Here is a 10,444-nt window from a genome sequence, read left to right as displayed (position 1 = left end):
CCTTTTTATAAATAAATTGCTATTTCCCAGTATTACATCTCTTTTTAATTGTTTACATTTTCTAATTGCTTTTGCTACAATTTTGAAGAGTGCACATAACTTATTCCCACAGAATAATAGGTGAAATTCCTGTATGTGTTTTCTACGAACATCAGGAGCATCTGTGCACTTCCTATACAGTCTCACACAAAAATCCTAGAATAGCACCTGGTGTACTTAACTGTTTTCTATTTTAACTTGTCAAGATCCGATGCTATAATTTCCCATGGCTTCGCCTTTTTTTTGCTTGGAATTATTTTACCAGGATTTGATACTTTCTGATGTTACGTGATTATACTGTTAGCATTCAGGTAAGGACAAAACCTAGGCTAGAAAAATTGATGAAAGTTCTGTGCATATTGAGCTCATAATTGTTACAGCAAAACCACTATCTCATTTATGCTAGAAACAAAGTTTTATACTAACTGTTCACAATACTACTTTTTGTTGTTGTTGATACATCCTTTTTCTGTTTTGATAATTACTTTCAACTACAGAAGTTGGTAGCTGCAACATACTTTACTGAGCAGAAAAAAATTGGCTTGTGTGACATGAATGCTAAATCATGTTCTGGGGAATACTCAAAAACACAAACCAAAAAGTCCATCTTTTCTCTCAGTTTACTGAAGGTAAATTCTTAAATCACTTGTGCATCACTGTCAGAAGATGACAGTTACCAACTATAAAAACACCTGTGATAAACTGATAGCTGGAGGGGTAGATTATGGTACCCAGAGAAGCTCAGGGTAACTCCGTTCAACAGTCACGACCACAGCTGGCAAGCTGCCCTGAGGAACTCGGTAGTGGCACAGAAATCTTCTCTTGGACAGAGGGCAATTAATGCTATTCACAGCGTTCACCTCTACAGCTATGCAAAATAGGGTCTGTGCTGTCTACAGAGCAATGGCCTGTGAGGCTGTTTATGGATTGGGCTACACTCCAGATTGCATAGACATGCCCAGGCTAACTTTAAACTGGACAGTTTGGTGAATTCTGGCGCTGGAGCTGCACATACTTCAGTGCAGGCTAACCCAGCCCCTCCAGAAGACTGCACAGTCTGCTCTCGTCTCATCACTTTGGCAACCTTGAACAAGTAAGAGTTTAAAGTTCTGCAACAGAGACTTCTCTGTGTAAAGGCATTACCTCTCAAGCCCCAGTGACAGCTGCACCCAGCTCCTTCTGGAGAAGATAATCTCTTTATGTCTTACCCTTTTCAGTTTCTGGCTCCTACTGTGTAAAAGCAGCAGCACTTGCATCTACTATTTTTGCCCTGTCTTATTTGCAGCTGGATTACAGCTGTGAGGTTTATTCAGGTGACATTTATTCAGGTTGGATGCTGAGGCTACATTTGACTGAGAGTAGACCAGAGTCCGTGGACTTTATAAACAGAAATATAAAATTCAATCCCAACCAACTGCATACTTCTTCACTCTGTACAATATGCATGGCTGTTCGTGGTGCCAAGTTCAATAGCTTAAATGTTGTGTCATCACTAAAAATAACATAACTGAGCATGATTAGTAACTGCAGGCTGACCTTCAGCCTTGGCTTTGCTTAATATTGTAGCTTTATGTTTTCCCTCAATTTGTTCAGAACTCTTTGTACCATGGATTATTAATCTATAACTAAACATTGTCCTTTGTGTTCATCTAGATGACGATATTTGGAACCAATGCAAATCTATTATCTTTTCTTTGAATTTTGTAAGCATGTTCATTACAGGCCTTTATTCTTCCTACAATTCCAGTGAAAACTGTGCAAAAAAAAAGGTAGTTATTTATTTAAGAACACTGTTTTAAATTACATCCCACCTATGATGCACTTTAAGATCGGTGAACAGGTTGTCCTCAAAATTAACAAAATCAAATACCCATTCCAACACTCTACCCTTATTCCTGCCAAGCCCTATATTAGAGAATAAAGAAAAGAACATCTTTACACATGACAAATGTAAGAAGGTCATAATAAATGGTAAATGTGATATGAGTTAGGAAGGAGGGGGGTGGGGTGGAAATTGGTGAAAAAATATCCCCAAAATTCCCGAAGCTGTAAGAAAAACAGAGTTTGTGATGGACATGGCAGAAATCACAGAAAACTACACAAAGCAGGTCTGAATATATCACTACAATATTTGAGTATCACCTTCAGTACAGAATGATCAAAACCAAAATATATATACTATGGAATAACTGAAGTTATCTAATGACGGTTTACCTCTATGGATTTAATCTTTAATAAGTGGCCTCCTATTTAAGCAATGACAGCATTTAGTCTCCTCACTTAATTAGAACGAAAGTCTACTTCTCAAGGAAAATGCTTAGAGATAACTAAAACCAGTCTGAAACTTAATAGGCGTTACTTCTGCTACTTGAAGTGCAACTATTTAAAAATATCATTTATTCTTTTTTATTATAAAAATGCCAAGGCATATTTCAGGAACTACCCAGTCTTTACTTTGACTCAAAACTATCTATATGGCTTAACTGGATGTTTATGCTAGAATCTTTATAAAGGATTTTAAACCAGAACCCATGGCAACTCCTTAGCACAGCCTAGCATTTCTACACAGAACTTTGAGGTAGCCATTCGCCCACGTATCTGTGGAAAGCAACTAGAAGCAGATAATTCCTGTTGTTTGCAAATCCCCAGAGAATGAAAACAAGTCTGCTCAGACTACCAAGAGCACTACATGTTTTTGATTTACTGTTAACATAACAAATATGATTTTCCCAAAGCATTCTTAAAAATCCTTTCCATTTTATATTTCCTCTGTAGAAAAACATGTGTATAAAGCTAGTGAGAAGGAATGAACGATTTTTTCGAGTGATAAATCACACAGTAGCAATATGACACTCGGTTATTGGGATATTTCTTTCAAACTGCACTTACTATAGTCCCACAAAATAGACAGCATAAAGAAAGCAGCATTTTAAAATAATTAATCCACTTCTCAGCATCTGGAAACATGAAATGCAAAACAAAGTCCAAAAGAATCCGAACTCCCACCTTGCCTTTCCATCCTTCATCTCTGCCATGGACAGCGACTCCCACGTGCAGGTACCACGCCAGAAAGCCTCTATCGCTTACAGTCCCTATTTGGAGCCCTAGGAAAATGCACACCAGCTCATTTAACACAAAACTCTGAATTTATGAGCTCCTTCAGGGAGATGTGTGGCAATATCCTCACTCCTGTATTTTTAAATTGGTACTGAACAGACCAGATTTCATGCCTGCTTTCTACATGAGCTGAGCACCGCACAGAAATTGACTTTTAGGAAATATATTTCTGTGTATTCCAGAAATCAACAATGCTTTTATACCCAGGCAGCTGACATAGCTAGTTACACAAGAAATATGCAAATACATGAATTTAAAAAGGGAGAGGGAGAGGGGAACCATAGTTCCCAGAAGCATAATATTCAGAAATCTCAAGTGAGTGTTTACCTTTGGACTGACGTCGTTTAGACAACCAGGCCTGCATCTCTCCCAGATCTACCATAAGACGACATTCACATGTTGCTAGCTCTGAATATAATAACGTAAGTAATGCTTGTCTTCAGGACAGAGTGACCCTTCTTATCTACTCTATCATGCACTCCTTTACATTGCAGACTACTGCTTATTGCCAGGTACCAGGCACCCATGGTATCAGGGCAGCTCAAGCAGAACATGCATTATATAGACTTAGAGGGTGAAAGTATCAGTGTCATAAACACCATAACTGCAAACTGCAAGAAATGACAGAAGGCCAGATTCTGTCCTAAAGCTCTACTGAAGCAAATTCACCAGTGGGGTGACTTCAAGCCCAGCCTCAAATCTGAATGCGTAAATTACATCTTTGTCACACTCAGCTAGCAGACACCTGCAACACTGTGGGAGCTGAAGCTACCGTTCAGATGGTGAGATTCACTTCCGTAGCCTGTTGAAGACTGACTTACAACAAGTGAGGACACAAAGTACATGAGGCATTCAAAGAGAAGGTCTTGGGGGAAGGCAAAGTACTCCAATATTTAGCACATTGTATAGGTAGGTCTGGAATACAGGATGTGGCTGTTGCGAGAAGCAAACGAGGTGACTGGCAGCAAAGAACTCTGAGCTGGAGCAAATGCGAAGGTAAAACACAACTGAAATAGTGAACCATCTGCTTTCTAATGAAAACAGCTCTACTTGTCAGCAACATCCAGAAAAAATGATTTCTTAGTTAGAGTGGATAACTGAGGGAAGTAGCTTTTTTGCTATATGAGGTAATACACTCCAATGATGTATGACTTAGATAATGGTGTGGGTTAATGATCTTCAGCTGGATCAGGGAGTAAAACAAAGTAATTTCATAATACAGAACATGATGGATTAAATCATGTTAATACTGGGTATATACATTAAAGAAAATGATCTTTCTGGCATACTAAATGGCAAAATAAAAAGCACTTCTAGTAAGTTATATGATTAATTAGTCTGCCCTTTTATTTATGTACCATGATAAAGTAAAATGTACTTCTGGTTACCTCCCAGGCAATTATTCTAAAAGTTATATTGAATACACCAGCTTCATTGTATCGCACCAGTCCATCAGGAACTGCAAAGTAGCTTCCTGTCTTTGTTTTAAGTCAGAGGTTTTCTTTTTTCTCTCCCTTTCTGGTCCTCCTTGCTAGGGGTTATTGGGTTTTTGTTTTGTATCTCACAAAAACATATTTGAACACAATTATGTTGACATACTGAAATAATGTAAACATTGCTTTGTCTTGAGTACCATTAATTAGGGAGAATGCAAAAAAATTACAGTGAGTGAAAAGTTACAGCTCAGGTGTTATTCAGGCAAATATTTAAATATGAGAATGCAAATGCTCCAGAGTCCATCCAAATTCTGAGCTTTTTCCATTTCCTGCCTTCACGACTTAGCTGTGTATCTTGCAAATATCCATCAGATTTCCAAAGGTTCAGTCACATCCAGAATCTTTTAGAAACAAGAAGCTGGAAATGGATTTTCAAAGTAGAAATCAAATTAAAGTAAAAATCTCAAATTTCAGAAATAATGGTACCTAGAGAGAAAGCAATATTATTTTTGAGACCTATGTCTCTTCCACTCTCATTTTACATTCCTTTCAGAAATTATGCCAACCATGTAAGACATCAAAGTTTCCTCTAGTACCAGATTTACTTGGAAGGGAGAAAAGCTATTTTCAGCACTGAATTTACTTCTTTCTCAACATCTTATGGGCCTGTAGAAATTGATAAAATGCAGGAGTTAATAAAAAAGTCCATTTCAATAATCTTTAAAAAAAGAAAAAAAAATTAGCAAGCTGGGGTTTTTTTTCAGTTCTGTTAGGCATTCACATAGTTCCACTTCAAGCTGAATTGCCTGAGACAGATGTACTGGACAATACAGAAAATCTCAAAGACCAGACCTGAACAGTTTTCTAATGCTAAATTCAGAATTCATGTGAAGTGTCTTTGACAGGGAGAAACCTGTTTCTACAAGGGGCTCAGCACTTACATGGACTTATTCTGTTCCACAGACTTGCACAGAAAAGTGGGTCCCGATTCTAAAACACTAGGCTGAAGGAAAGGACTTTAAAAAAGAACCAGCTGAGAACAGCTACCTTTTTTTGTTTTTTTTTAAGCTAGTGCCAGACATTTGTCTGCAACAGCAAGTGCTGTGGATTTCTGCGTGAAGTACTTCCGATGTTCTCATTCTGGATTCTCTCACCCAGAGTCCACCCACTGATATAGAGCCAGTATTTGCTGACTAATCTTCTGTTTGCAACATCACCAGCGCTTTCTTCCAACTCCAGGGTTTTTGTCTTCATCAATGCAACACGAAATCTGTCTTAACTTGGATTTAATTAAATCATTGTAAATACAAATCCGTATATTTTCAGTATTTATTCCATCTACGAAGCTCTACAAAGGCACTTTCTATATCATTGTATTTTAGTGTGCGAGTGCAGTAAGAGTGTTCTTTCCTCCTATACTGCTGTCTTACGTTTAATTCTCATCACCACTCAAGGTGTACTGTGCAGTTTGCAGGCCTCTCAAATTTCTGTTTAGTGTGGAAAAAGGCATGTGAATTTTCCTCGTGAAAGGTATCTTGTTAATATCACCCTTCTCTACAATGAGCACTCCCCAAAATTACACTGTACATCTTTTCTAAATGTTCCTCCTCATTCTTAGAAGCATCATAGAGGCATTAACCAAGATGACTTTTGCATGCTACTCAACAGTACCATACCTGTACTTCTTTTTGAAGGGAGCGGATTTATGACAAATATTTACTTTATTTCACCAATTTATTGCAGTAAATCCTACAGATGTTAATGGTTGTTTATATATTCCTAAGCAGATTTTCAGCCTAGAAATACTGGATAGATACTGCCTAGAAATTCCAAATAGATACTGAAGTTCATAGATAGAAAGAACCTGATCATCTGTTTACAACTAGTAAATAAACTTTAAAACACATATTTAAGACGTGAATTATTAGTTGCTGGTGACACTGCTGTGAGAATATAGAAAATGGGTGAAATGTATCACAGAAAAACAGCCTGTGAGTGCAGCTTCTTCAAAGTGTTGGTCTAAAACAACATTCAATTTTTGCTACATTTTAAACTTTGCAGGATATAACACCATGTAGAAGTGTGACTTTAAAATTAGTGTTTGCAAGTGCCTGCGATGCAGGCAAGGGGTTTTAGCAAGCAGCAGGTTTTGAACCTAAAATTACATTAATTTATTTGCTGCAATAAAATTAGGTAGATTAGTTATTGTTCAAACTGATTTGTTACACAAAAGAACAGCTTTTATATTACAAAAAAAAAAAAAAATCTGAGAAGTGATTGTGCTTTTGTGCTCCATTACTGTTGGCAAGACTCAACTAGAAACGCAAGATATGTATAAAGAGTAATTTTGTCTCATTAAATGACAACACTAGTGGTTCCTCTTCATCTCCTTAATTCATTTCTTATAGTTTTTCTTGTCACATCCACTTGTTTTATGGCTTACTAACTTGCAAGTTATGGTCGTAATTTATGGTCAAAATTGAGTGGTAGCAAATCACAGAATATATTCATTGATTACCCTAAATTGTCTAATCTCCTGTATGTTTTTAGGACTTGATTGGGTGGTATTTACTGATTGCCTTCATCTAATTTAAAAATCAATCAATAGCAACAATGAGAGGTGGTGGATAAATCGAGTCTAATGTAGCATAACTGCAGCAAATATCCATCAAAGGCTCATTCTCAATCAAATTTGTGGGAAGTTTTAATACATAAACCAACATGTCTAAAAGCCTTACTTCTAGAGCACATCATTTTAAAATTGCGCTCTGCAATGTGACATCTTATTGCTCTTACGGTGTCTATTTAGGGCCGTTTTCCACTGCTAAAATGAACATATTTCACTACAATAAAACTGTAGCAAACAAAAAAAAAAATGTCATCAGCTTTGGTTTAAAGGCACTTTGTTCCATCTTCCTCAATATTATCTTTATATAATAATGGGAATTCACATAACATCAGCTTTTCATATAAACTGTGTGCATTTTCCCCCTAGATAAACATTCTAACAGGTGTCTTGATGGGAAATATGTTTTCTACCAATTCATTAAAGTTGGTCCTTAGAAAGTTCTTTTTTTAAACTCTCATTTATTTCCTGAAGTTTTGGATAGCAAATATGAAATAAACTGTCTGGATGGCAGTATTGTAATTTCTTGGCACCATCAGGGCAAAGACACCTCATGCAGCAAAGGACGACAGAGATTAAATGCAAACCCTCTTTTCTTTTCCAAGTGATGGCAGTACAAACATAAAATGCTTCTTTCTGATTTGTCACGAGAAAACATGACACAAAAAACATTTTATTTTTGAACTAGCTGTAGACCTCCAGTTTACATTAAATCGGAGTTTTCTACAGGCACCCAGAGGTAAAAAGTTACATAAACCGAGGTCAGAATTATGCAGTCATTTACAGCCAGATAAGGAGCTAGTTCAAATAGCCTGGAAAAGTTAAAATCGGCCTCTATTCTTGAAAGAATTTTAATTCATACTTGGAAACAGACATTTAGTATAATAAGAATTTACTCAGTAAATATTCCATGTAGATAGCTAAGCAGATTCAGCTTTTACTTCTTGACAACATGGGACCCAGTATGCTACATACTTCTTGGGCAATAGGAGGTTCTGTCTTGTGCCTTGAGGTATTAATACCTGACCAGTGAAGGAGAGAAACTTGGAGCTTTGTGGCTTTTCTGCAAGTTTGCAGTTATTTGATTTTAATTTAAGGGTGGTTATTAGTAGAGAGACATTATTTTTTACTGTATTTAAGTTCAAGCATATAAGATAATGAAAACAGCCAGGGGAAAAACTCTGAAGCATTAAGTAAGAAGACAGAATCGAATTTCACCACAGATGTTCATTAAGCAGAACTTTGAAAGAGAAAGAATATACCCTTTCCTCAATATTAAAAAAGGACAAAGGTTCTCGATTAACCAGAACCCAAACGCTGCAGTTGCATACATTAAGACCTGGGAATTCTTTGTTTTGTGTGAACTTTATAGCTGACCACTCTCTGAGACAGGTATCAACATGTGCAATTGTTAATTTTTCCATGATCCAGATGAAAAAAACAACAAGAACCTTTACCATTACGCTATTACAGTCATATTTTCTTTTCAGTATTAAACATGTCTTATATTTGTAAGGATTTTTCTTATTAATGCTATTTTCATTCCCTACTACAATTTTGTTTTGCCTGGGATTAGAAGCAGAATGGGACAGTGCTGAGGTACTAAAGCAGGGGCTTTCCTCTGCAGTCTGCTACACTTTCTAACCAAAAGAGGGAAGGGTAAGGCATCTTATTAAGCTGTTTTCCCTCTTGAGAAAACAATGTCCAAGAGCTTTGGATGGTTCTGAATTCACTCAGATCAAAATACCAGGTTTTGGTACTTATCTAAAAGAAAGTACAAGCTATGTGTCTACAATCCATCACTACTACAAACAAAACTGCAGGTATGTACCAGACTGGGCAAACACCACCGCTCTGGAAAATAATTCTTCTGTTCCAATCAATTTTAAAGTATCCTTTGCTGCTAAACACTCTTGAAAAATCTCTGGCCCAAGCAACAGATCACAGCACACATTACAAATATAAAAGACAACCACCAAAGAGAACCCTACCAGCAGTCCGCTCTTTATTAAAATTCTGACATTCTGAGATATCTTCTTGCCAAGGGCCCTCTTACAATGACATCTGTACACTTGTCATTACATTGCAGTTCACATTACTTACATAAACATGCCACAGGGAAACAATGACTGATATAATTTTTATAAGATTGAAAGGTAGCCATTGTGATCATTAAAACAAACCTGAGAGAGTCTTCCTGACGACAGAATAGATTCAGTTACTTCTTCTTTCTTTGTGGGTCATTAGTCAAAAAGGGGAAGGTGGGGGAGGAGGGAGAGAAGGCCATATACTGCAGGTGTTTTATCCTTTGTAAGGAGACTGCACTGAGACAAATGATTCTAGCTGGCATTTTGTACACACCGGAGATTGCTTATCGATCCAGATCCGAATATTCAGGCTGGCCCCAGGGAAAAGGCAGAGTATTTTCTGAGGGAGTTAATAACCTGGCAGCTGAGCTGTCTTGTCCAATTCACTGAACCTAGGGCTCTAATCAGGCCAGAGTTTCTTATTTTGAGAAATCTTGCCATATGTGTCTGCTAGCTGCCTTCCACTCTATTGGACCAGTGACAGTGATTGAAATGACAGCCTATAGATAGAGCCTAATCAAATTGTTTATTATCAGCCTAAATCAATATGTATAGATTGTTGAAACATCACTGTCATGCCATGGAAAAGTCATACTAATACTAGATGCTCTAGGTGTAATTCTAAAATGTATTTTTCCATCCTAAATTACATCTGAATTCAACAGAGTAAAAGAAATTATAATGGTGTATGAGACAGTGAAAAATATACATGTTTACACATTTCAATAGAATAACATTACGGATTAACGTTAAAATGTCATGTTGCGCGCCACTTAAATACGTTTTGTTCCCTGTACAGAAGAGAGACAACAGAGCTAGGGGAAAGGAAAAAGGGACTGAAAAGATAAGTGTTTTACCTTTTGTATAGAAAGGGAAAAATCTCACAGCAGTCTATGTAAGCATGTTCTGCAACATGAATCCAACACACCTAAAAAGCAAGTTTTGAGGCATCCAGACAACAGAGATGAAACATACAGTAACGTGAATTCCATTGGTACTACACAAACATTCCTTCCAAAAGCCTTCCACAGAACTTGGACCATGAAGTCTGATGATTTGATAGGGAGGCCAGCAGGGCAAACAACTTGCACTCTGAATTTAGAAAAGAGAAACTAATTGCAAGCATCTAAATTTTAACC

Source organism: Opisthocomus hoazin, chromosome 12 (assembly GCF_030867145.1).
Source record: "Opisthocomus hoazin isolate bOpiHoa1 chromosome 12, bOpiHoa1.hap1, whole genome shotgun sequence".
In the NCBI taxonomy this organism is placed as follows: Eukaryota; Metazoa; Chordata; class Aves; order Opisthocomiformes; family Opisthocomidae; genus Opisthocomus; species Opisthocomus hoazin.
Note: the sequence above shows the minus strand (reverse complement) of the source record.